General features: G+C 44.2%; 1 long non-coding RNA gene across 1 annotated transcript; it reads right to left on the reverse strand.

Annotated features, from left to right (window-relative positions):
• Positions 1-2757: 2757 nt before the first annotated feature.
• Positions 2758-27025, reverse strand: LOC132208085 (uncharacterized). Its single transcript, XR_009444178.1, has 3 exons — positions 26940-27025; positions 3366-3472; positions 2758-2943 (listed from the first exon to the last, which is right to left on the reverse strand). It is a non-coding gene; the product is annotated as an uncharacterized LOC132208085 (long non-coding RNA).
• Positions 27026-27588: the final 563 nt, after the last annotated feature.

A 27588-nucleotide genomic window follows, 5' to 3' on the forward strand; every position in this document is an offset into this window, starting at 1 on the left:
GTGACAGGCAGTGTTACTGAGAGGAGCGGGTAAGGTCCCTGTGACGGGCAGTGTTACTGAAAGGAGCGGGTGAGGGCCCTGTGACAGGCAGTGTTACTGAGAGGAGCGGGTAAGGTCCCTGTGACGGGCAGTGTTACTGAGAGGAGCGGGTAAGGTCCCTGTGACGGGCAGTGTTACTGAGAGGAGAGGTAAGGTCCCTGTGATGGGCAGTGTTACTGAGAGGAGCAGGTAAGGTCCCTGTGACGGGCAGTGTTATTGAAAGGAGCGGGTGAGGGCCCTGTGACAGGCAGTGTTACTGAGAGGAGCGGGTAAGGTCCCTGTGACGGGCAGTGTTACTGAAAGGAGCGGGTGAGGGCCCTGTGACAGGCAGTGTTACTGAGAGGAGCGGGTAAGGTCCCTGTGACGGGCAGTGTTACTGAGAGGAGCGGGTAAGGTCCCTGTGACGGGCAGTGTTACTGAGAGGATCGCGTGAGGGTTCTGTGACAGGCAGTGTTACTGAGAGGAGCGCGTGAGGGCCCTGTAACTGGCAGTGTGACTGAGCGGAGCGGTGAGCGCTCTGTGACAGTCTGAGGGCACTGTGACGGAGTGTGTTACTGAGGGGAGGGGGTGAGGGCCCTGTGACAGTCAGTCAGTGCATAACTGAGAGGAGCAGGTGAGGGCCCTGTGGCAAGCAGTATTACTGAGAGGAGTGGGTGATGTCCCTGTGACGGGCAGTGTTACTGAGAGGAGGGGGGCGAGGGCCCTGTGACGGGCAGTATTACTGAGAGGAGGGGGCGAGGGCCCTGTGACGGGCAGTATTACTGAGAGGAGGGGGTGAGGGCCCTGTGACGGGCAGACAGTGTTACTGAGAGCGGAGGGTTGGCCCAGTGACAGTCAGAGAATGTTATTGAGAGGAGTGGGTGAGATAAGGCTCTCCCTGAAAAGCAGGCATACCAGCAGAGACCTGAGAGTGAACACCGGTTTTTGTCCCCTACAATTAAGTAGGAGAATGAGTAAATTAAAAGCAAAGATCCGTGTTCTGTTGAGTTAAGGTATGCCTGGAATTAAGATCTGACCCATGATTGGTGCATCCTACGCTACATGTCAAATGCTGAGTGCTCCTGCTGGTCTGCATGACCATGTGTACAGCAGGTGCCTCTTATTGGAGCAATTTGAGCAACAAGTTGGAGCATTAGAGAGCATTGATGAGTCTGACAGGTTTAGTGATAAAAACCACAAGAACTGCGGATGCTGTAAACAACGAACAAAAACAAAGTTGCTGGAAAAGCTCAGCAGGTGTGGCAACATATGTTGGAGGTAAAAACAGAGTTTACATTTCCAGTCCGGTGACCCTTCCTCAGAACTGATGGTGGCTGGGAAAACATCAGTTTCTATGCCGAAAATAGGGAGGAGGGTGGGGAGGGAGTAAACAATAGGATAGAGCCCAAAGAGAGAGAAAGACAGGTGGACAGATAAAGGAGTTGCTAACGATCAGGCTGGGAAGTTGTCAATGGGGACTGTTAGTCACTAACAACAGGGAGTGTGTAGTGGCAGGCTGCGTGGTAACAAAGCCTGGTGTGTGGGGTGGGGGCGCTGCGATATGGGAGAGTTTAGGCCCTAAAATTGCAGAACTCAATATTAAGTCTGGAGGGCTGTCAGGTCCCCAAGTAGAAAATGAGGTGTTGTTCTGTCTGCTTGTGCTGGGCTTCACTGGAACACTGTAGCAAGCCGGAGACAGAGATGTTGGCCAGGTTGGTTGATAGTATATGTTGCAGGGTGTTGTTTTGTGATTGAATGCAAGTTTTATGAGGAGAAACTGGTAGGCTAAGTGCGTTTTCCATGCAGCAGAGGAGGCTGAGGGGAAATCTGATCGACGTATACAAAATTATGAGGAGGCATAGATTGATTGTGAGAACCAGTAGACGAGTTTAAGTCGGGGGCATAGATTTCAGGTGAACTGTCAGCTATTTAGAGGGGATCTGAGGCAAGTGTTTTCACCATAAGTGATACAAACATGTAATATGCTGCCTGACAAGGTGGAGAAGGCAGATACGCTTGCAATATTAAAGAAGCAACAGATGAGCATTTAAAGGGCCAGGGTATGGTAGGTAATGACTCAGTGCAGGTAAATGGGATCAGTAGTTTGATGTTTGTTAGTTGGCATTGATGTTGATCAAGTGAGCCTGTTTCTATACTGCATGACTTTATGAAGCAGGGGAGGAGATATCAAAGGTCCTGGCAAAGATTTTTCAAGTCATTTCTGGCCACAGCTAAGGTGCCAGAGGACTGCTCATACTTTTATATAAAAGAAGAAAGGACAGATCCAGAAGTTACAAGCCAGTCTAACCTTGGTGGTAGGGAAGTTATCAGAAAGAATTTTAAGGGACAAAATGTCGCTGCACTTGGAGAAACATGGAATGTTCGGGGATAGTCAGCATGGCTTTGTTGAGGTAATGCCATGGTTTGCAAATTTTATCTAATTTTTATTGAGGAGATATCAGAAGTGTTGAAGAGGGAAATTCATCTGATGTGGTCTATATGTTTTTGATAAGGTCAGTGATAGCAGGCTGGTCAACAAAACAAGAGCTCATGGGATCTAAGGCTCAGTGGAGTGTTGGATCCAACATTGCCTGAAAGGCCAGAAGCAGAGGGCATGAACTCTTGCTTTTGGACATCAAGGTCCCTTTGTTTCTCAGTGCTCTCTAGGGATCTACTAGTCATTGTGAACATCTTTCACTTACCAGAGCTCCCAAAATGCATCACCACACATTTGCACTCTATCAATTGAGATTACCAGATCAAATTGTTATCCATTCAGATGCCACAAAGCTGTCAGATCAGAAAGTAACTGGATTCATGAATGATTCTCCATTTCCCCAAAGTCATTTCATCTTCCCTGTCTCAGGCAAAGGCAGCATTTTGGTATGGCTGATATACATCTAGTGGCACGCAGAAAAGTGTCCTCTGAAAATGAGACACATCAATACATCACCAAAATATGGTAGGACAGTAAACACATGCTTTTTGCTTTTGAATATGGTAATTAAGAACACATTGCAGAACGTAAAGTCATGTAACGTTTTGTGAAAATGAAAAAAAAACATATTTCAAGATGCTGATCTATAAATTTTCTAATAATTTGAAGTTACCACAATCACTAGGTGAGTGGAAACATTTTCAATTGTTCCCACAACATACAATTCTAAATAACTGTCACAGAATCTTCTGTCATGCGCTGTAACATGTTTCTTTAAATAACATACGAGTCCCTGCATTATTTCTCACTCTCCAGTTTAGCATTACTTTATTTCTAATCTCTTACTGCTCTATAAAGCCAAGTGTTCTGCAGAAAAGTGGTTGTTCCTGCAATAGATTAAGTGGCTGACCTGTTTAAACATGAAGGTGTCAGCGCGACTCCTCTGGCCCTTCTATGGGCTGAATCCAAAGCAGTTCTGATTGTCTCCTCCTTATCCATTAGTTCATGTCTGAGTGCCTGCACGTGAAATTCCATTAAGAAATTATCACCATTTGAAAGCAACACTGTACATTTCCATTTAATAAATCCAATCAATCAGCACTGTCAAAAAAAAGAACACTGATAATTGTATTAGGTTCCAATGAAGTAGTCAATCACTTAAGTTTCTAATATTGAAAGTATATTTAATGCAGAAAGACTAATTACCACCGCAACCTTAAGCATCAGTCAAGCAATGCTGACACAACATGTTAATGCCCATTAGAAGGCCTCTATTTGTCAGATATCAGAAGTGTTGAAGAGGGAAATTCATCTGATGTGGTCTATATGTTTTTCATATTATGTTCTTCATATTAAATGTGCTAATCTGTGGATGGGGACAAAGGATGAAGATGGGCATATTTACAGAAAAACACCGTGACTGACAAATCACATCACTGGTTGGAAATGAGAATTGAGAGGAAGATACAAAGATGCTTCAAGAGGATTTGGAGTGACTAAGAGAGAGGGCAAAAAAAATTGTTTGATTCACTTTTTTTTTGAGCAGCTCATGCTGGGTTCATCCTCACCTTCACCAGCTCTCACCTGTGGCTCCAAATAGTTACTAGCATCTGACAGAAGCCACATAATTGTAAAAAAAATTTCAATAGTAAGGTCAAATGCAGGGAAGGTAAACACTGCATCTCTTACAATTGGTGACTTTATGATTGGTCTATTCTAGCAGGCAAAGGCTGATTCTCCAATACTGGACAGATGAGACCAATCTCAAGGCCAATGGTCACTAGTACAGAACCATGTTGTGGAACATCTGGTTACCGGGACAATTCACTCTAGATCTCCCAAACATACTGAAGAACTTGCAGCTTCTAATGTTGCTGTTCCAGTTTCAGAAAAACAGAGCTTGATTTTTGTTTTTTCATGAGGTAAGACCCCTAACAAACAAAAAAAAATTCTGAAGAGACACAGTTTGTTTCTTGTGATTCAGGCCAGGATTTGTTCACACAACAATGATGGGAAAGTTAGAGGAAAAGTTTCCATATAATGGAATAGGGAATGCTTTTACTGCAAGTGACTATTCAAGCAAAATCTAGTGCTTCACTTAAAAGGGAACTGGGTGAAATATTTACAAGAAAAGAAAATTAAAACAAAGGAAACAAGTAGGGAATTTGGATGAAAAGTCCCCCTTCCTCCATTAGGAGGGTAGCACCAGCACATGCAAGACTAAACTAATCATCCTCAGGGCAAATTTTGTTTTAAATCAATTAGAGAAGGAATATAAATGTGGTTCCATTGTTTATAAAGGGTACGAAGGAAATGCCAAACAATTAAAAGCCTGCTTGTCTTATGTTAGTGGTGGGAAAATTTTAAAATCGATCTGAGAGATCAAATAAACTAACTGAGAAAGGCATGGACTAGTCATGGATAGTCAGCACGGCTTTGTCAAGGTAAGGTCATTACTTACAAATTTAGTTGAATTCTTTAAGAAAGTGGCAAGGAGGATCGATGAGGGTTGCGCAATGAATTTGTCGACATGGATTTTAGCAAAGCAAATGATAACGTCCCACCTGAGAAGTGCAAAAAAGTGAAAGCTCATGGGTCATGGGATACGGAGTAATGTGTTGACTAATCGGCTTAGTGGCAGGAAACAAGGGTAATTGTTCATGGCTGTGCTTCTGAACGGAAAGCAATTTCCATTGGTGTTTCACAGGGCTTGATTTTGGGGCCCCTTTAATTTATTTTATAGATGAACGATTCAGACTTGAACATGGGGGGCACAATTGGTAAATTGGCAGACAACTGAAAAATTGGATGTAAGGTGGATAGGACAGAGGATAGCTCCAAGTTCCAAAATGATATTAGATGGGTTGGCGGAGAAGGCAGGAAAGCGACAGATGGAGCACAACTCTGACAAGTGTGATGCATTGCTTTTCATGAGGACATAAAGGGAATACACAATAAATAGGAACATACTGAGAGGGGTAGATGAAGTGGGGGATCTAAGCATGGAAGTGAACAGGTTCCTAAAGGTAGCACTACAGGTCAGTAATGTTCTGACGAAGGCACAGGGAATGCTTTGCCTCATTGGGAAAAGTGTAGATTACCAAAGTAAGGACATCATGATAAAACTGTACAGGATACTGATGATGCCACAACTGGAGTAGTGTGTGCAGTTGTGTTCATCACAATCCAGGAAGTATATAATAACTCTGGAGACAGTGCAGAAAAGATTTACTCAAATATTGCCAAAGCTGGAGAATTGTAAATATGAGGCTGTTTTCCTTGGAACCAAAAAGTCTGAGGGATGACATGATTGAGGTATACAAAACAGTGAAGGGCAGCGATAGGGTAGAGTTAGTGTAGACAGGAGGAAGCTGCTTCCCTTGGCAGAGAATTCAAAAATCAGCAGTTACAGAGTCAAGCTAAGTGGCAGAAGGGTTAGAGGGGATGTGGGAAAATCCGTTTTATGCAGAGGGTGATGGGTGTCAGGAATTTGCTGCCTGAATTGGTGGTGGACTAAGAGATTCTAAACTCTTTTAAGAAGTACCTGGATCTGCACTTTAAGTGCTGCAGGTCCATGTACGTTTGTAACAATTTGGGATTAAAAAAGGCATCAGATGTCTATGGGTCAGCATGGACAAAGATGGCTGAATGGCTCCCTTCTGGTTTATATCATTTGTATGGCTCTATGTTGGTCCTGCGCAAGGCCAGTATACATTGGTCACACATTATCACTGTTGCAAAGGCACTGAACTAACTTCATGGACCGCAAGTGTTCATCTGGGATAGATACCCTGCACAAGGCTGATAGATAGGGATGGCCAGGATTCTGGCCCAGCATTTGATCTGATTTATTTGATTTATTGTAGTCACACGTACCCAATACAGGTGAACTACCCTTGTTTTTCTAGTGGGAACTGCTGTCAGATGAGTTATTGCAGTGCATTTTGTAGATGGTACACAATGCCCCCATTGTCTATCAGCAGTAGACAAACATCAATGTTGAGGTGATGGAAATGGTGCCAATCAAGCATGGATGGCATCAAGCTTCTTGAGTGTTACTGGAGCTGCGGCATCCAGGCAATCATATTCCATCACACTCCCAACTTTGCCTTGTCAGAGATGGACAAGCTTTGGGGAGAAAGGAGAGGAGATACTAACCACATGATTCCCAGACGTGCTCTTGTAGCCACAGTATTTATATGGCTTATCTCATGCAGGTTCAAGTCAGTAGTAACACCCATGAAGTTGATAACAGAATTTCAGTGTTGAAACTCAACAAAGGAAGATGGTGAGATTCTCTCTTGTTAGAGATGATCATTGCCTGGCACCTCTGTGGCGCAAACATTATTTGGCACTCATCAGTCCAAGCCCGAGTATTATCGACATCTTCCTGTTGATGCTAAACACTGTGCAATTATTAGTAAACATCCCCAAGATTCATCCTTGAGTTGACCATTTTGCCATCCTTCCACTGTGTCCTTCCACTGTGAAACAGTGAATAAATATAACTTAGATACATAAATGGAACTGTCCTGTTCAAAGGTCAAATCCAAAACTTCCAAAATATACAGCTTCTGTCTCACTGAGCTGAACCAGACACTTCATTCTTCCTCCTTGTAACCATGCAGCCAATGCACAGGAAGGGTCATGTGCTGGCTGATTGGTGACCTCAGTACAATTGTTTCACTTATTTAATTTTGATCAGCAAACAAGCAAGCATACAAGCATCCAAAGTTGGTGTATCATGTGATTTTATGAAGGGAAGGTTGTGCCTCAGAAACCTTATTGAGTTCTTTGAGAAGGTGACCAAACAGGTAGATGAGAGTAAACCGTTTGATGTGGTGTATATGGATTTCGGCAAGGTTCGATAAGGTTCCCCACGATAGGCTATTGTACAAAATGTGGAGGAAGGGAATTGTGGGAGATATAGCAGTTTGGATTGGAAATTGGCTTGCTGAAAGAAGACAGAAGGTGGTAGTTGATGGGAAATGTTCATCCTGGAGACCAGTTACTAGTGGTGTACCGCAAGGGTCGGTGTTGGGTCCACTGCTGTTTGTCATTTTTAGAAATGACCTGGATGAGGGCGTAGAAGGATGGGTTAGTAAATTTGCAGATGACACTAAGGTCGGTGGAGTTGTGGATAGTGATGAAGGATGCTGTAGGTTGCAGAGAGACATAGATAAGCTGCAGAGCTGGGCTGAGAGGTGGCAAATGGAGTTTAATGCAGACAAGTGTGAGGTGATGCACTTTGGTAGGAGTAACCGGAAGGCAAAGTACAGGGCTAATGCTAAGATTCTTAGCAGTGTAGATGGGCAGAGAGATCTCGGTGTCCATATACACAGATCCTTGAAAGTTGCCACCCAGGTTGACAGGGCTGTTAAGAAGGCGTACAGTGTTTTAGCTTTTATTAATAGAGGGATCGAGTTCCGGAACCAAGAGGTTATGGTGAAGCTGTACAAAACTCTGGTGTGGCCGCACTTGGAGTATTGTGTACATTTCTGGTCACCGCATTATAAGAAGGATGTGGAAGCTTTGGAAAGGGTGCAGAGGAGATTTACGAGGAGGTTGCGTGGTATGGAGGGAAGGTCTTACGAGGAAAGGCTGAGGGACTTGAGGCTGTTTTCATTAGAGAGAAGAAGGTTGAGAGGTGACTTAATTGAAACATATCAAATAATCAGAGGGTTAGATAGGGTGGATAGGGAGAGCCTTTTTCCTAGGATGGTGACAGCGAGCACGAGGGGGCACAGCTTTAAATTGAGGGGTGAAAGATATAGGACAGATGTCAGAGGTAGTTTCTTTACTCAGAGAGTAGTAAGGGAATGGAACGCTTTGCCTGCAACGGTGGTAGATTCGCCAACTTTAGGAGCATTTAAGTCGTCATTGGACAAGCATATGGACGCACATGGAATATTGTAGGTTAGATGGGCTTAAGATCGGTATGACAGGTCGGCACAACATCAAGGTCCGAAGGGCCTGTACTATGCTGTAATGTTCTATAAAAACTCTGTATTGCAAGAAAAGACAAATAAAACATTGTATCGTATTATCCTACATGACAAGGCAAAGGGATCCTTTTATCAAATGGAAAGAAAGAATAGATATAATGTTGCAAAGATTAATCACAAGCCAAAGGATCGAGAAATTCTTAAAAGGCAGAAAACAACCAAAAAAAGAAGGGGATTAGGTAAACTTTGAGGATGGACTTGCAAATAATATCAGGACAGGCAACTGGAACTTTGTTAAATATATAGAAAGGAGGACAGACCAAAGTTAATACAAGCCCCTAAGAGAATGAGGTTGGAGAAATAATATTGGGGAACCAGGAAATGGCTGAAGAGTTAAATAAATTCTTTGCATGAGTCCTCAAGGCCTACTGGTATTATCATTAACCTATTAATCCAGAAACCCAGAAAATGTTCTGGGGACCTGGGTTCGATGGTGGAAGTTTAATTTTAAAAAGAAGTCTGGACTTAAGAATCTACCGATCACCATGAATCCATTGTCACTAATGTCCTTCAAGGGAGGAAATCTGCCAACCTCACCTGGTCTGGCCCACATATGGCTCCAGACCACAGCAATGAGCTTGACTCTCAACTGACTCAAAGAAATAAAACTGGATAAATCACACAGCATTGACCTAGGCACCAGAAAAGACAATGGCAGAAACTGCCCTGTCGACCATGCAAAGTCCTCCTCACTAACATCTGGGGGTTAGTGCCAAAATTGGGAGAACTGTCTCACAGATTAGTTAATCAACAGTCTGACACAGTCATAATATCTTTCACACAATGTCCCAGACTCCACCATCACCATCCCTGGATATGTCCTCTCTCACCGGCAGGACAGACCCAGCAGAGGTGGTGGCACAGTGGTGTGCAGTCAGGACAGTGTTGCTCTAGGATGCCTCAGCATTGACTCTGGACCCCATGAAGCCTCATGGCTTCAAGTTAAACATGGCCAAGGAAAGCTCTTGCCGATTACCACGTACCGTCCTCCCTCAGCTGCTGAATCAGTACTCTGCAATGTTGAACAACACTTAGAGGAAGCACTGAGGATGGCAAGGGCACAAAATGTATTCTGGGTTGGGGATTTCAATATCCACTGCTAAGAGTAGCTCAGCACCAGTGCTACTGATCGAGCTGGTCAGATCCTAAAGGACACAGCTGCCAGACTGGGTTTGCGGCACGTGGTGAGGGAGCCAACAAGAGGGAAAAACATACTTGACCTCATCCTTACTAATCTGCCAGCTGCAGTTGCATCTGTCCATGTCAGTATCAGTAAGAGTGACCATCGCACAGTCCTTGTGGAACAACGTCCCGCCGTCACATTGAGAACAACCTCCATCATGTGTGTGGCACTATCACTGCAGTAAATGGGACAGACTTCACATAGATCTAGCAACACAAGGCTGGGCATCCATGAGGTGCTGTGGGCCATCAACAGCAGCAGAATTGAACTCTAGCACAATCTACAACCTTCGTGGCTCAGTATGTCCCTCACTCAACCGTTACCATCAATCCTGGTTTAATGGAGAGTGCAGGAGGGCATGCCAGGAGCAGCACCAGGCTTACCTGAAGATGAGGAATCAACTTGGTGAAGCCACCAAACAGGACTACTTGCATGCCAAATAGCGAAAGCAGCAAGTGATAGGCAGAGCTAATCAATCTCACCATGGATCTGATCTAAGTTCTGCAGCCCTGCCACATCCAGTCATGAATGGCAATGGACAATTAAACAACTCACTGGAGGAGGAGGAGGAGGCACCACAAATGTCCCCATCCTCAACGATGGAAGAACCAAGCACATCAGTGCAAAACATAAGGCTGAAGCATTTGCAGAAATCTTTAGCCACAAGCGCTGAATGGGTGATCAAACTCGGCCTCCTCCAGTGATCCCCACTATTGCAGATACCAGTCTTCTGTCAATTCAATTCACTCCATGTGATATCAAGAAACGGTTAGGGACACTGGATACCGCAAAGGCTATGGGCCCTGGCAACATTCCAGCAACAGTACTGAAGATTTGTGCTCCAGAACTTGCTGCTGCCCGAGCCAAGCTGTTCTAGTTTGTTTCAACACTGGTATCTACCCGACAATGTAGAAAATTGCCCAAGTATGTCCTGTACAGAAAAAGCAGGACAAAACCAGGCCAGCCAATTACTGCTCCATTAGTCGACTCTCAATCATCAGTAAAGTGATGGAAGGTGTCATCAACAGTGCTATCAGGCAGCACCTGCTCAGAAATAACCTCCTCAGTTACGCCCAGTTTGGGTTCTGCCGTGGCCACTCAGCTCCTGACCCCATCACAGCCTTGGTTCAAACGTGGACAAAAGAGCTGAATTCCAGAGCTGAAGTGAGAGCGACAACCCTTCACATCAAGGCTGCATCTGACCGAGTGTGGCATCAAGGTGCCCTAGCAAAATGGGAATCAATGGGTTTCACAGGCAAACTCACCGGTGGTTGGAGTTATACCTGACACATGGGAAGGTGGTTGTGGTTGCTGGCAGTCAATCATTTCAGCTCCAGAAGATCTCTGCAGGAGTTCCTCAGGGTAGTGTCCTCGGCCCAACCATCTTCGGCTACTTCATCAATGACCTTCCCGCCATCATAAGGTCAGAAGTGGGGATGTTCGCTGATGTTTGCACAATGTTCAGCACCATTTGACTTCTCAGACACTGAAGCAGTCCAAGTTCACGTGCAACAAGATCCGGACAATATCCAGGCTTGGGTTGACAAGTACCAAGTGACATTTGCGCCACACAAATGCCAGGCTCTGACCATCTCTTGACATTCAATAGTGTTACCATCAATGAATCCCTCACTCTCAGCTGGGCGTTACCATTGACCAGAAACTCAACTGGTCATCACATTAAGATAGTGGCCACATGAGGAGGCCAGATGCTGGGAATATCACATCAAATAACTCACCCCCTGACTCCTCAAAGCCTGTCCGCCATCTAAAAGGCACAAGTCAGGAGTGCGATGGAACACTCCCCCACTTGCCTGGATGAGTGCAGCTCCAACAACACTCAAGAAGCTTGACACCATCCAGGACAAAGCAGCCAGTACAACATCTACAAGTATCCACTCCCTCCATCTGCAATGCTCAGTAGCAGCGGTGGGTACTAACTACAAGATGCACTGCAGAAATTCACCAACGCTCCTCAGACAGGACCTTCTAAACCCAAGACCACTTCCATCCAGAAGGACAAGGGCAGCAGACATATGGGAACACCACCGCCTCCAAGTCCCTCACCATCTTGACTTGGAAATACATTGCCATTCCTTCCCCTCAAAATCCCGGAATTCCCTCCCTAATAGCGCTGTGGGTCAACCCACAGCAGGAAGAATGCAGTGGTTCAAGAAGGCAGCTCACCATCACCTTCTCAAGAGGCAACTCAGGATGGGCAAGAAATACTGGCCAGGCAGTGACACACATGTCCCACAAATGAATACAGTCACAGTAAAAGACACTGACAGTGTTCCAAAATTCCTGCATAATCAAAGGGCAAATGATAGGACAGGATATAAAACAACAACTATCCCTAAAGAAAAGATATGAGGGAAACTAACTGGGTTAAAGACCATTAGGTCCCCTGGGCCCGAAGTGCTGCATCCTAGGATATTAAAAGTAATAGCTATAGTGATAGTTGATGCACTGATCACAATCTCTCCAGTATCCTTGGCTTTTCAAAAAGTCCCAGTGCCCCACAGGGCAGTATGGTGGCTCAGTGGGTAGCATGCTGTTTCACAGTGGCAGGGACCTGGATTCAATCCCATCCACAGGTGACTTTCTGTGAGGAATCTGCACCTTATCCCCGTGTCTGTGTGGGTTTCTTCCAGCTGCTCTGGTCTCTTCCCACAATCCAAACATGCACAGATTAGGTGGGTTAGCCATGGGAAATGCAAGGTTGCAGGGGCTGGGCAGCTGGTTGAATCTGGGTGCCATGCTCTTCCGAGAGTCAGTTTGGACACAATGGGCCAAGTGGCCTGCTCTCATGCTGCAGGGATTCTATGACTAGTACCTTTATTTTAGAAAGGAAAGGAGACAAAAAAGATAACTACTGGCCAGTTAGCTTAATGTCTGTTATTGGAAAATGCAACAGCCTATCAGAAAAGATGTAATTGCAGAGCACTTAAAATACATAATACAATCACAGTCACTACGGCTTGATAAACAGGAAATTGTGCATGACAGATTTATAAGAATTCCATGAGGAGATTACAAGTAGTACAAATAAAAGGGTGTAACATTCAAAAAGGTATTTGTAAAAATAATCACACTTCAAGCAGATAAGACTTTTAATAAGACCACATAGTTTTGGGGAAATATATTAACATGGATAGGGGATTGACCAAATAATAGAGAACAGACATTTGGTACAGGGGGAGTCATTTCCAGGTCGGCAAGCTGTAAACAGTGAACTGCCATACGGATCAATGCCACGGCCATTCTTGTTGCGAATAAATATTAATGACATAGTGATGAAAGTGAATGTACTATTACCGAGCTTACAGAAAACACAAAAATAGGTATGGAAGACAAGTGATGAGACTGCCAGACTGCCTGCAGAGGGATGTACAAAAGTTAAGACGCTCAGACTGGAGTATTTTTAACAGTATGAGAATCAAACGCCATAGGGAAACGGCAGGAAAGTGGTATCGATGAATATCAGTATTTTATGATCTCATTGAGTGGCAGACTCAATGGACTGAATAGCCTTCTGCTCATTGATCATATTTCAAGAGTAAAACCTAGAGTCAATGAAATTCTAATTGAATTAAATATGGAAAATCAGCAAGGACATGTTACATTGCTTAACCCAAAGTCAAAGCACAAAAGCAGATTCCACAAAAGCACAGATAGCACATTCTTTGAGATGCCTCTTACTTCCAGACCAAAACATTGCAACAAAAACTCACTAATGTAGAACCAAGAATACAAATATTCATGCAGCTACTTTCATGATGTGAAATGTCAATGTGATCTGTCACCCGCCAGTGACACAATAAGCAATGCTGCAGTAAGGTCAAGACAGACAATTAGGATGATTATTATTGATCAGTTTGGGTATTCAGAGACAGTGAGGGGGTTCTCAGACAATGTTGAAGCTCAAAGCACTTACAATCTGGGATTATGGTTTCCCTCCAGCACTACATTCCAAAAGAAGAAGAAATGCTGAGAAATCAAAGGTTGAAAAACATGGCATACGTTTTAGCTAACACAGGATGAAACCAGAGTGTGTCCAAATTCTGTGACAGAATATAATTTTCATACAACGCTTTCCTTAACATTTGGAAATGAGAAAGTATCTTTCATCAATGTTGTGTATATGGCTGCATTATTTTCTCTCAAACTGTGTTCTGTCACTACTGTGAACAAAACAAAAACAGTGTTCTGGAGAGATAGCAGGAACTGCACATGCTGGAGAATCGGAGTTAACGAGGTGTACAACTGGATGAACACAGCAGGCCAAGCAGCATCAGAGGAGTAGGAAAGCTGACGTTTCGGGCCTAGACCCTTCTTCAGAAACATCAGCTTTCCTACTCCTCTGATGCTGCTTGTCCTGCTGTGTCCATCCAGCTCTCCACCTTGTTGTCTCAGAAACAGTGTTACAGTGATTAGTATGGGTCCTAGCTCTGACCAACTTTTTGTGCGAAAGGTTGAATATTCATCATTCTAGTTCTTGTACTCATTTTGCAGGACCTAAATGCCACAGCACAGTGGCTGAGTGGTTAGCACCACTGCCTTACAGTGACAGGGCCCCAGGATCGATTCCAGTTGTGGACAACTGTCTGTGTGGAGTTTGCACATTCTCCCCATGACTGTTTGAGTTTCCTCCAGTTACTCCCATTTCTTCCCACACTCTAAAAGATATTGCTGCTACGGGATTGTACGACATAATAAATGTGTTAGTGAGAATGGGGGGAAAAGAGTCCCTTAAGACACAAGGGTAGCCTTGGAGAAAGTCTCAAGGGCAACAAGGTGGTGCAGTGGTTGGCACTACTGCCTCACAGTACCAGGGACCTGGGCTCAATTCCACCCTTGGGTGACTCTTCGTTTACACATTCTCCCCATGTCTGTGAGGGTTTTCGCTCGGTGCTCCAGTTTCCTACCACAGTCCAAAGATGTGCAAATTAGGTGGATTGACCACACTAAATTGTCCATAGCTACCAGGTTTGTTAGCCTTGCAGGGGTAGGTGTGGACCTGTTGGGCTGAATGTTTCTACACTGTAGGGATTCAGTGAACCCTCTTTCTACCGATGTTGTTGGCAGCAATGTGCACAATGAGCTATGTAGGAATTCTGCTCATTGACTGCAGCTCCACCTTCAACACTATTATCCCCTCTAGACTGATCTCAAAACTCTATGACCGAGGTCTCTGCTCTGCCCTCTGCTACTGGATCCTCAACTTTCTGACCCAAAACCACAGTGAAGATAGGTAACTGCCCCTCCTCCACAATAACACTAGTGCCCTCGAAGAATGTTTTCTCAGCCCCCGACTGCACTCCTTGTGCACCCATGACTGTGTTGCCAAATTCCAAATTAACGCCACCTGCAAGTTAACTGACGACACCACTGCAGTGGGATGGATATCTAACAATGAATAAAATACAGAAGGGAGGCAAAGGGTTTGGTGACGTGGTGCAGAGAACAACCTCTCTCTCGATGTCGGCAAAACTAAAGAACTGATCACTGATTTCAAAAGACAGGAGGAGAACACGCCCTGATGTATATCAATGGAACTGAGGTTGAGAGGGTGGAGCGTGTCATTTTCCCCGGTATGACGATAATCAACAACGCGTCCTGGACTTTCCACGAAAATACGTTGGTCAAGGCGGCACAACAATGCCTCTCCTTCCTCAGGCGGCTCAGGAAATTTGGCCTGGCCAATTTCTACAGATGCACCATTAAAAGCACATTGTCCAAGTGTATAATGGCCTGGTATGGCAACTATTCTGCCCAGGACTGTTAGAAACTACAGAAGCGGGTGTGCACAGCCCAGATCATCACGGAAGCCAACCTCTCATCCAAGGACTCCATTTACATGGCTCACTGCTGCGGAAAGGTAGCCAGCATCACCAAAGACCCATCGCACCTACGTAATGATCTCCTACATCCTCTTCCATCAGGCACCAGGTACAGAAGCCTGAACACACACACACCAACAGTTTTAGGAACAGCTTCTTCCCAGTTGTTATCAGACTGATAAATAGACTCTCTAGCCTGAAATAACGCTGATCTTGCTAACATTGATCTCACTGAGCGCATGCTCTGTTCAATGTAACCTGCATGCCTCTGTCATTTTCATCTGCATATCCTTCGCTTACTATGATCTGCCTGTACCACTCATAAATAAAGATTTTCACTCTACTTTGGTACACGTGACAATAAATCAATCAATTAGTCAACAACCTTAATACAAGTTTGAGGAACAAGACTTCATCATCTGTCTTGTCACTTTCTAGCCTTCTGGTCCAATATTAAGTTCAACCAATTTAGATCAGAATCTACGCTTCGATCTTGCTCCTGTATCCCTTTTTGCATTCAGATGCCTATGTAGCTATTCACACCTCTTCTGGACACAACCTTTGATTTTTTTAAAAAAAATTACCATTGTGTTACCAAGCTTTTGCAGAAAATAATGTTTCATAACATAATTTCTTCTACCCTCCACCTCATCACAAGCATTCCCTTGAGAATTTTTGGGAGTTTTCCGACCTCCTGTCTACCAGCCGGAAATACCTTACATTTGTGTCTTTCATTTCAGAGAGACTTTTATTACCAAAGCATTTTTGTCTTACACCCAATGGAACAAACGCAAGAACATGATATTTCAAACAATTGGAATAATTTATACGAGAAGAAAAACATGTCGTGTGGTTGACAAGTCCACTCTGAATGGTCGAGCTGTCAATAGAATCCCTGACGGTGTGGAAACAGGCCATTTGGCCCAAGACGTCCACACCGACCCTCCAAAGAGCACGTCACCCAGACTCACCCCCTTGCTTTAGCCCTGTAACCCGACATTTCTCATGGCTAATCCACCGAATACACACATCTTTAGGCTGTGGGACGGAATCAGAGACCTGTTGTAAACTCACGCAGAACCTCGTGGAAACCCACACAGGCACAGAGAGAATGTGCAACCTCCAGACAGACAGTTCCCCGAGAATGGAATTGAACCTGGGTCCCTGACAGGCAGCAGTGCTAACCATTGAGCCTCTGTGCCAATAAGGAGAAAGGAACAGGGAATACAGGCTGTACAATCTTCTGGCTAATTCAAAGAAGGTGGAAGTTTTAAAACATTTCTGTTTACAGAGAACAGGTCATTGAGTGTCAATGTATGTCACTTCTAGCAGGTGCAAATGAGCCCCGTTAAAAGTTCAACTGTTTATCTTAAACTGGTCATGACTGAACAGCCCCTGCTAACAGCAGGTGTTTCACTTTGGACTTCTGCAAGTGAAGGCTTGTTTGTTTGTCAGGACAGATGTGATAGAGGCCAAGAATCAGGGAAGATGGAAGGGAGACCTTACAAGAAACAATATGTGTGGAAGTGTGGTTGAGGTAGCTTTGGGAATTTGGAGAATGTAGTGAATATTCATGAAATTGCATGAAATTCTTCAGGGGAAGGATGAACAGCCAAGGTCCAAGTGGGAGCAAAATAGAAAATGAAAACAGCAAGGAACAGGAACTCAGGTCATGCTTGTGGGCTGAATGAGGGTGTACCGCAGGATAATCACCTAATCAATGTATCATTTCCCCTTTGCAGAGAAAACACTGGAAAAATTGAATATACCTGTATGTTTGAACAGATGAAGTACGGGTAAATCGCTGTTTCACTTTACAAGTGTATTTGGGACCTTGCTTGGTGACTGAGGAGTGGACTACAGAGGGAATGGTCACTTTGGAATGCTGAAAGGGGATACTGGTGAAGATGCTGGAAGATAATCTGCTGAACGCAGAGGTTGATGGAGGGATAAGCTGAGAATAAGGAGAATTTATGATTCTGGGATAGGTGGAATGGATGAGGGCCGAATTTTGTGAAATGGATCAAAGTGAAAGTTCTGCGAACCATGTTGGGGTCCTTGGTTGTGGAAAAGAGAAAGTATCTCACACGTGCCGGTGCGGTGTGCTCTGCTCATTACAAACAAGCAGTTTTCAGTCGGCCAATCATGATCACATATGACCTATATGTCTGGCATAATACTGGCTGCAAATTTCATAGACAATGTTGGTCAATGCAATGAGAATTATTTTTGGACTGACAACAGCATCCTGCTAGGGGAAAATACCATTCACATAACCACTATACAGCAGGAGCATGAATTACTTGCTTAAGCTCAAACTTTTGAGAAGCTTTGGTTTTCCATGGCAATTTGAGGTAGACCAGGCACTTTTCAGTTCTAAAATTTGAACCATTTGACAATGCACACTATACACATCAGTCATCTACTTGTGATATCCATTATAGAACATAGAACATAGAACAATACAGCACAGAACAGGCCCTTCGGCCCTCGACGCTGCGCCGACCTGTGAACTAATCTAAGCCCCTCCCCTGACACGATCCCATCATTATCCATATGCTTATCCAAGGACTGTTGAAATGCCCCTAATGTGGCTGAGTTAACTACTTTGGCATGCGGGGCATTCCACGCCCATAGCACTCTCTGAGTAAAGAACCTGCCTCTGGCATCTGTCTTAAATCTATCACCCCTCAATTTGTAGCTATGCCCCCTTGTACAAGCTGAAATCATCATCCTCTGAAAAAGACTCTCACTGTCCACAATATCTAATTTTCTGATCATCTTATATGTCTCTATTAAATCCCCCCTTTTCTCTAATGAGAACAAACCCAAGTCTCTCAGCCTTTCTTCATAGGGCCTGTGCTCCAGACCAGGCGGCATCCTGGTAAATCTCCTCTGCACCTTTTCCAATGCTTCAACATCTTTCCTGTCATGGGGCGACCAGAACTGCACGCAATATTCCAAATGAGGCCGCACTAGCATTTTGTACAGTTGGAGCATGACATCATGGCTCCGGAAGTCAATCCCTATAAATCCCGTGACTGTACAAAACGCTAGTCGAGTAGCCTGTATCTCAGTATTCTCCTCGACAACATTGTCGTTTTCCAGAGTGAATACTGTCAAAAAATATTCAATTAGTGCTTCCCCTATCTCCTCTGACTCCACACACAACTCCCCACTACTGTCCTTGATTGGCCCTCATCTTACTCTCGTCATTCTTTTATCTTTTATCTTATTTATCTTCATGATGTACTTTATGAACAATACCACACATCCCCACATCACTTTAAACCTTTGGAACCTTAACAAGTTGTAGATATCTCCAATTAGCTCACTTCTTCGCTTGAAGCAGAGCAAGGACTAAGTCCGACACGGTGAAAATGTTAGAAACAACAATGAGCACTGTCCTGCTGAGCCTTACCTAACTTCGTTACTGACCAAACTACCAGCACCCAGTTCAAAGTTGCACAATTGCTCAAGATTTGCATTTCAGAGAGTGACTATTGTAAACATGGAAGCTAGGAGCAGGGAGGAGGCCAAATGGCTCTTTCAGCCTGCTCCACCATTCTTCATGATCATGACTGATCATCCAACTCAACAGCCTAATCCTGCTTTCTCTCCATAACTCTTGATCCCATTCACCCCAAGTGTTATATCTAGCCATATCTTGAATACGTTCAATGTTTTGACATGAACTGCTTGCTTTGGTAATGATTTCCACGGACTCACCATTCTTTGGGTGAAGAAATACCTCCGAAATCGTCTATCCTGAATCCTCATACTGTGACCCCTGGTTCTGGACACACCCACCACTGGGAACTGCATCTATCCTGTCCAGTCCTGTTCGAATTTTATAAGTCACCTCATTCATTTGAATTCCAGCGAAAACAATCTTAACCGAGTCAATCTCTGATCATACATCAGACCTGCCATTCCCGGAAACAGGCTGATAAACATGCGCTGCACTGATAAACTATGACAGCAACAGCATCCTTCCGCAGAAAAGAAGCACAAAACTGCACACACTATTTTAGGTGCGGCTTCACCAAGGTGCTGCGTAACTGCAACACCACATTCCGGCTTCTGTACTCGAAACCTCTCGGAACGAAGGCCAACAGACCATTTCAGAGATGGGAGGAACTGCCAATGCTCGAGAATCTGAGATAACAAGGTGTGAAGCCAGATGAACACAGCTGGCCGAGCGGTATCAGAGGAGCAGGAAAGATGACGTTTCGGGTTTGGGCCCTTTTTCAGAAATGGGGGAGGGGAAGGGGATTCTGAAATAAATAAAGAGAGAAGGGGAGGTGGATAGAAGATGGATAGAGGAGAAGATAGGTGGAGACAGATCAAAGAGGCGGCGCTGGAGCCAGTAAAGGTGAGTGTTGTTGGGGAGTTATGATGGAGGTTCGTCAGTCAAGGGAAGACAGACAGGTCAAGGAGGAGGGGATGATGCTGGTAGGTAGGAGGTGGGGTGGAGATTAGGGTGAGAGTTCGGGTTAGGGTTACACCCTAACCCCACCCCACCTCCTACCTACCAGCGTCAGCCCTGCCTCCTTGACCTGTCTGTCTTCCCTTGACTGGTCAACCCCCTTCCTAACATTTGTCTTTACCAGTCTCTTTCTCTTCACGTATCTATAGAAACGCTGTGTCAGTCTTTATGTTCCCTGTATGCTTACTTTACTGCATTTACCCCTTCTTAATCAATCCCTTGGTCCTTCTTTGCTAAATTCTACTATGCTGCCAATCCTCAAATGTTGTTTCCATGGATCAGATACTATCGCTAATTGCCTTTGTTAAGTCATGGATTGGTCCTCTTACCCATTTTGCTTTCATGCCAGACAGGAATAAACAGTTGTTGCAGTCTGCCCACGTGCTCCTTAAATGTTTGCCATTGCCTATCCACTGTCATCCCTTTAAGCAACTCTTTGTGATCTATCAAGGCTAATTTCATGCCTCATATCTTCAGCTTTCATTATTAAGATGCAGCACCCTGGTCTCCAAATCAACTCTCACACTCTCCATCTTGATTGAAAAAATTCTATCATGTTGCGGCCACTCATCTCGAAGAAATCTTGCACAGCTAGATTGGCAATGATTCCCTTCTCATTACACAGCACCCAGTCTTAGATGCACTGCTTTCCAGTTGGTTCCTCAACATATTGCTCAAGAAAACCATCCCGTATCCATTCCAGGTCTGTTCTAGTTCTGTCATAAACTAGTAGAGCTCTCAACAATAAATTAGAAGGCTATGGCTTCAAGCTGTAATTTATATTTAAGCATAATTTTTAGGGTAATACTTCAATGAAGTACTGAGGAATTTGGATTGTCGGAGATGCCAGCATTCAGAAGAGGCATTAACTAGAGGCTCCATCTGCTGATAAGAGCTCAGATCAACTGAAGTCGTGACACACTTTGCCTGGGTCATAAATTCTAGTGACAAACCAGTCCATATCAATAGTGCAAGATAACAAAGTGTGGAGCTGGATGAACACAGCAGGCCAAGCAGCATCTCAGGAGCACAAAAGCTGACATTTCGGGCCAAGACCCTTCATCAGAGAGGGGCATGGGGAGAGGGAACTGGAATAAATAAGGAGAGAGGGGGAGGCGGACCGAAGATGGATAAAAAAGAAGATAGGTAGACAGGAGTGTACAGGTGGGGAGGTAGGGAGGGGATAGGTCAGTCCAGGGAAGACAGACTGGTCAAGGAGGTGGGATGAGGTTAGTAGGTAGGAAAAGGAGGTGCAGCTTGAGATGGGAGGACGGGAAGGGTGGGAGGAAGAACAAGTTAGGGAAGCAGAAACAGGCTGGGCTGGTTTTGAGATGCAGTTGGGGGAGGGGAAGAACTGGGCTGGTTTTGGGATGCAGTGGGGGAAGGGGAGATTTTGAAGCTTGTGAAGTCCACATTGATACCATTGGGCTGCAGGGTTTCCAAGCGGAATATGAGTTGCTGTTCCAGCAACCTTCGGGTGGCATCATTGTGGCACTGCAGGAGGCCCATGATGGACATGTCGTCTGAGGAATGAGAGGGGGAGTTGAAATGGTTCGCGACTGGGAGGTGCAGTTGTTTGTTGCGAACCAAGCGGAGGTGTTCTGCAAAGTGGTTCCCAAGCCTCTGCTTGGTTTCCCCAATGTAGCGGAGGCCACACCGGGTGCAATGGATACGATATACCACACTGGCAGATGTGCAGGTGAACAAAACGAAAATGAGCTCAAAATTCATACTGGCAAGTAGACCCGCTTGACATTATGAATTGGTGCAGAGCACACTTAGATGTTGGAAGCAACTGCGGACACTTGGTTCAATGGTGCTGCCTCCAAATGAAGCTACCTCACCCAGCTGCCGAGGGATCTGGACTGCATCGTGAAGCAAAAGGCTCAGGCTTCGTTGGTCACATAAATCTGTGGGTTCAGCTACTTGTTTGAAGATATCTGCAAAAGTTATCCAGAAGAAAAATACTGACATTCCCAAACTTAAGGGAGGTAGTTGAGAGTTCAATACATCCAATACATCTTCCTCAATTGCCTTGCTTTGTAAATTATCTTAAAACATTATTTTATGATCTTGATTGGCTATTTGCAAACAACTGTGGAAACAAAAACTTCTGTTTGTTTACAACAATGGACAATGGATGTTGTATGATTCTCCAAGGAGGTCATTTTGTCAATTTCTTTCTTGATTGTAAATCTCAAACCTCTCTAATATCTCCTCGTTCATTTCACAGAGGTAATCTTTGTGTGGACCTGGAAAACATCGGCACTGTCCTCAATGAATATTTTGTGTCAATCTTTACAATGGAAAAGGACACTGCAAGTAAGATATCAGGGCAAAGGACCTCGGAGCATCAGAGGTTAAGAGACAGGGAGATGCAGCTGGTTGAGCAACTTTAAAAGTGGATACATCTACAGGGCGAACTGAAATGTATACCAGCTAGCGGGGGAAGTGAGGGAGGAGATATCTGGGCCCCTGGCAGCAATTTTCAAAGCCTTGTCAATCACACGTGAAGTAATGAAACACTATTAACATTGTCCCACTATTAACAAACGGAGAGAGGAACAGACCAGGAAATTAAAGGCCAGTCAGAATAATCTCAGCACTGGTGAAGCTATAAAGAGGCATTCTTAGGGGTAGAATGTACTTGCAAGAAATAATCAGGGATAAACACTATGGATTTGTTAAGATGAGGTCACATTATGCATTTGATGTGGGCTTAGTAAAGTCCCCCTTGGCAGATTGAGCAAGAAAACAACAGCCATGGGATCAAAGGCAAAGAGGCACACTGGAGCCAAAACTGGCTGAGGCAGAGAGCACAGGGTGATTGATGGTAGAGGGATATCTATTTGGCAGGATGTTTGCTTTGAGTCGGGTTGTGCAGGGCTTTCCACAAGGACCCTTGAAATTTGTCAAGTTAATTCATCATTTGGGCTTAAACACAGGATGTATGACTGTATCGCTAGCGAATGGCTAATTTAGTGAGGAGGATATCGATGGAATGGCCATGTAAATAACAGCCATGGGATCAAAGGCAAAGTGGCACACTGAATCCAAAATTGGTTGACAGACAGGAAGAATAAACTTCAGGAGGAGATCAACAGACTGGTCAGCTGAGCACAGCAATTGAACTCAACCAGGAAAAGTGTGAGCTAATGAACTTGGGAGGGCGAACAACGCAAGGGATCACACTACGAAGGGTGTAATCCTGGAGATGACTGAAAAAAACAGCTGCCTGGGCTGGGGGTTGTCATGGAATCATATCGTACAGAAGAGCTCCTATGGCCCACTAAGGCTGTACCTCTAAAAATACACTGCAACATATACTAGTCCCATTTTTACACACTAGACCATTCTCTTAAATATTACGACATGTCAACTGCTCATCCAAGTACTTTTCAAAGGTTGTGAGGTTTCCTGTTTCAACTTCCCGCCCAGGCAATGCGCTCCAGACCTTCACCACACTCTGGATGAAAACGATTTTCCTCAAACCTCTAAAATATTCCCGTCTTTCTCTTGAAAATTATGCCCTATTGTTATTGATGCTTTAACTAAGGGGAACAATGCTTTCTATTCAACCCATCTTTACCTCTCATAATCTTATATGCCTCTGTCAGGACCTCCATTCACCCACCAAACCTTCTCTGCTTCACAGAAAATAATGTGATTTTTTCCAGTCTTTCTTCACAGCTAAAATGCTCCAACACATGCAACATCCTTTTCATTCCCTCCAGTGCAATTACATCCTTCCTAATGGGTGGTGACCAAAATGCCACACACGACTCCAGCTGTGGCCTAACCAAACTTTTAAACAACTCCAAAGTGACCTTCCCACTCTTACAATTTATGCCACAACTGATAAAGGGAGGTGTCCCATATGTCTTTGTAACAACCCTTACTAGCCTGACCTGACCCCTTCAGGAATTCATGAACAAGCACTCCAGGATCCCTTTTCTCCTCTAAGCTTCCCAGTGTCCTGCTATGCATTAGATTGAGATTTTATTATCACATGCATTCAATACAGGGTACAAGAGTACAAAGAAAAGAGTACAAAGTTGCCTTAGACGGTGCCATCTCAGGTACAAAGTACTTTGGTACGCAATTTTAGTTGCAGAAGTACAAAATTTATCCATCCTTCTTTACTCAGAGTCGTAGGGGAGTGGAATGCAATGCCGGAGAGGGTAGTGGAGTCAGCCTCAATAGGGGCATTTCATCGGCTATTAGACAAGCACATGGATGATAGTATAAGGTAGGGGCGGAGGTTAGATTGACCACAGGATTAGGGTAAAAGTTCGGCACAACATCGTGGGCTGAAGGGCCTGTACTGTGCTGTACCGTTCCATGCTCCATGTGATAAAAATAAATGAATAAGTTAAAATGTTCAGCACTACAGTCTTCTTAGTATAACAGTAGAAGAATAAAAACAAAAATTTAAAAAGTCAAACATTACTCTCCACTGGAGTCGTACCTGAGGACTGGAGAGAGGCAAATGTAATTCCTCTCTTCAAGAAAGGAAATAGGGAAATCCCCGGCAATTACAGACCAGTAAGTCTCACGTCTGTCGTCTGCAAGGTGTTAGAAAGGATTCTGAAGGATAGGATTTAAGACCATCTGGAAGAGCATGGCTTGATCAAATACAGTCAACACGGCTTTGTGAGGGGTAGGTCATGCCTCACAAACCTTATCAAGTTTTTTGAGGATGTGACTAGAAAAGTTGATGAGGGTCGAGCTGTCGATGTGATGTGTATGGACTTCAGCAAGGCATTTGATAAGGTTCCCCATGGTAGGCTCATTCAGAAGGTCAGGAGGAATGGGATACAGGGGAACTTAGCTGCTTGGATACAGAATTGGCTGGCCAACAGAAGACAGCGAGTGGTAGTAGAAGGAAAATATTCTGCCTGGAAGTCAGTGGTGAGTGGGGTTCCACAGGGCTCTGTCCTTGGGCCTCTACTGTTTGTAATTTTTATTAATGACTTGGATGAGGGGATTGAAGGATGGGTCAGCAAGTTTGCAGACGACACAAAGGTCGGAGGTGTCGTTGACAGTGTAGAGGGCTGTTGTAGGCTGCAGCGGGACATTGACAGGATGCAGAGATGGGCTGAGAGGTGGCAGATGGAGTTCAACCTGGATAAATGTGAGGTGATGCATTTTGGAAGATCGAATTTGAAAGATGAGTAGAGGATTAAGGATAGGATTCTTGGCAGTGTGGAGGAACAGAGGGATCTTGATGTGCAGATACAGAGATCCCTTAAAATGGCCACCCAAGTGGACAGGGTTGTTAAGAAAGCATATGGTGTTTTGGCTTTCATTAACAGGGGGATTGAGTTTAAGAGTCATGAGATCTTGTTGCAGCTCTATAAAACTTTGGTTAGACCGCACTTGGAATACTGCGTCCAGTTATGGTCACCCTATTATAGGAAAGATGTGGATGCTTTGGAGAGGGTTCAGAAGAGATTTACCAGGATGCTGCCTGGACTGGAGGGCTTATCTTATGAAGAGAGGTTGACTGAGCTCGGTCTCTTTTCATTGGAGAAAAGGAGGAGGAGAGGGGACCTAATTGAGGTATACAAGATAATGAGAGGCATAGATAGAGTTGATAGCCAGAGACTATTTCCCAGGGCAGAAATGGCTAGCATGAGGGGTCAGAGTTTTAAGCTGGTTGGTGGAAAGTATAGAGGGGATGTCAGAGGCGGGTTCTTTACACAGAGAGTTGTGAGAGCATGGAATGCGTTGCCAGCAGCAGTTGTGGAAGCAAGGTCATTGGGGTCATTTAAGAGACTGCTGGACATGCATATGGTCACAGAAATTTGAGGGTGCATACATGAGGATCAATGGTCGGCACAACATTGTGGGCTGAAGGGCCTGTTCTGTGCTGTACTGTTCTGTTCTATGTTCTATTACAGTCCTTTCCTAAGCCACGAGTTTGCAGACACTCTGAACGAGGCTTCCCCCGTGATGGTTTGTATTCCCTGCGCAGGGCTAAAACCCGCCCATCCTTGCCAGTGGACTTCACTGCTGACTGCCGTTGCTGACCTCCATCGGGCACGACAGGCTTTGCCACATTAAGTACTCTCTTATCTTATTCCTTCTTCAGGCTATATCAATCTGCCACTGACCTGCCCATCTGACCGATGACAAGATTGGAGCAGACAAGGGGACCTGGTAAAAGGTGTTTAAGATTTTGAAGGGCACAGAAAGGATAACTGGAAGCTGCTTTTTCCATTAGTTGACATGAACTCACTGACGGAAAGTGTGGCTGATTCAGAAAGTGTCCGAATATTTAAGCAGTATTTAGATATTCACTTCTGTTGCCGTAGGCTCCAGGGCTATGGGTCAAACAATCAAAAAGGAAATCAATGTACTGTGAGTTCAACGTAGACAGATCTTTGTTGAGTAGTGCAGTAACGACAGACCACACGGCCTCCTCCTGTGCAACAAACATCCATGACTCAATAATTACACAGCTTTTCTTTGAGGCATTTCTCCACTTGACTGATTCTTTGTGCAGATTCTGCAAAGACCACGCTATAACTTAACATTAATAGTGGCAGTGACTAAATAGAGAAATATACTAAGACAGCAAACCTTTTGTTAAACAGTTCCCGTGGTACCAGGAATGGGCTGAATAATCAAAAATTCCAGTTGATCAATATTTCCACACACACAAAAAACACACACTCAATAACAGGAACATAATGCATGGGATATACACATTACTGTTCTCCTTCATTTACAGCATAAATAACTTCAGTAATGATGCAACTTCGCCTTAACTCAAACTTATTGGCAGGGAGCCTTCTCACTTGCACCCTCACCAGACATCACAGAGATGATGAGAATACAGTAAACATCTGGTGTGTAATTTTTGTCAGTTTATTGAGTGGGCTAGTTTGTTAAACAAAGTTTACGTACAGTTAAATCTACAGTTTACATGTGTATCAGCAATGATAGATTTAGTACTTACACTTGTATTTTTTCCTCCAGATGACCCTTGGACAGACACATCAAGCCAATTTTCAAAGAAACACTCTGATTCTTCCACTCCTACCCCTGGAAAAGGAAGTTACAGAATGTCACTGACTGACTTTACTTATTTGAATACAGCATAAGATACATAGAACATCGAACAGTACAGGCCCTTCAGCCCATGATGTTGTGCTGAACTTTTACCCTAAACCTCAGGTCTATCTAACCTCCACCCCTATCTTGTATTAACACCCATATGCCTGTCAAATAGTCACTTAAATGCCCCTAATGAGGTCGACTCCACAACCCACTCCAGCTGAAACAAAGATCTCTTTGAATTGTCATTTGTCAGACATGTATTGAATCAAAAAACAAATTTCTCACTTCCACAGATTTCTACAGCATGTTAATATGATTTGTGAAAGTTAATACTTCACCCTTTTATTTTACAAATACAACTTTAAACAAAATGCTACTGCATAGAACTTCTATGCTGGCATTTGTGCATATGCCATTTCAGTTTTGTGATCTGTTTCTATGCAACGAGTGATAAATACTTTGATTAAAACGGTTGAGAGCAGTATATGTGAGATTTAATACCATGCTTTATCTGCAGATAGTCCATCTGCAGGTAGTTATTCATGAGA

Source organism: Stegostoma tigrinum, unplaced genomic scaffold (assembly GCF_030684315.1).
Source record: "Stegostoma tigrinum isolate sSteTig4 unplaced genomic scaffold, sSteTig4.hap1 scaffold_284, whole genome shotgun sequence".
In the NCBI taxonomy this organism is placed as follows: Eukaryota; Metazoa; Chordata; class Chondrichthyes; order Orectolobiformes; family Stegostomatidae; genus Stegostoma; species Stegostoma tigrinum.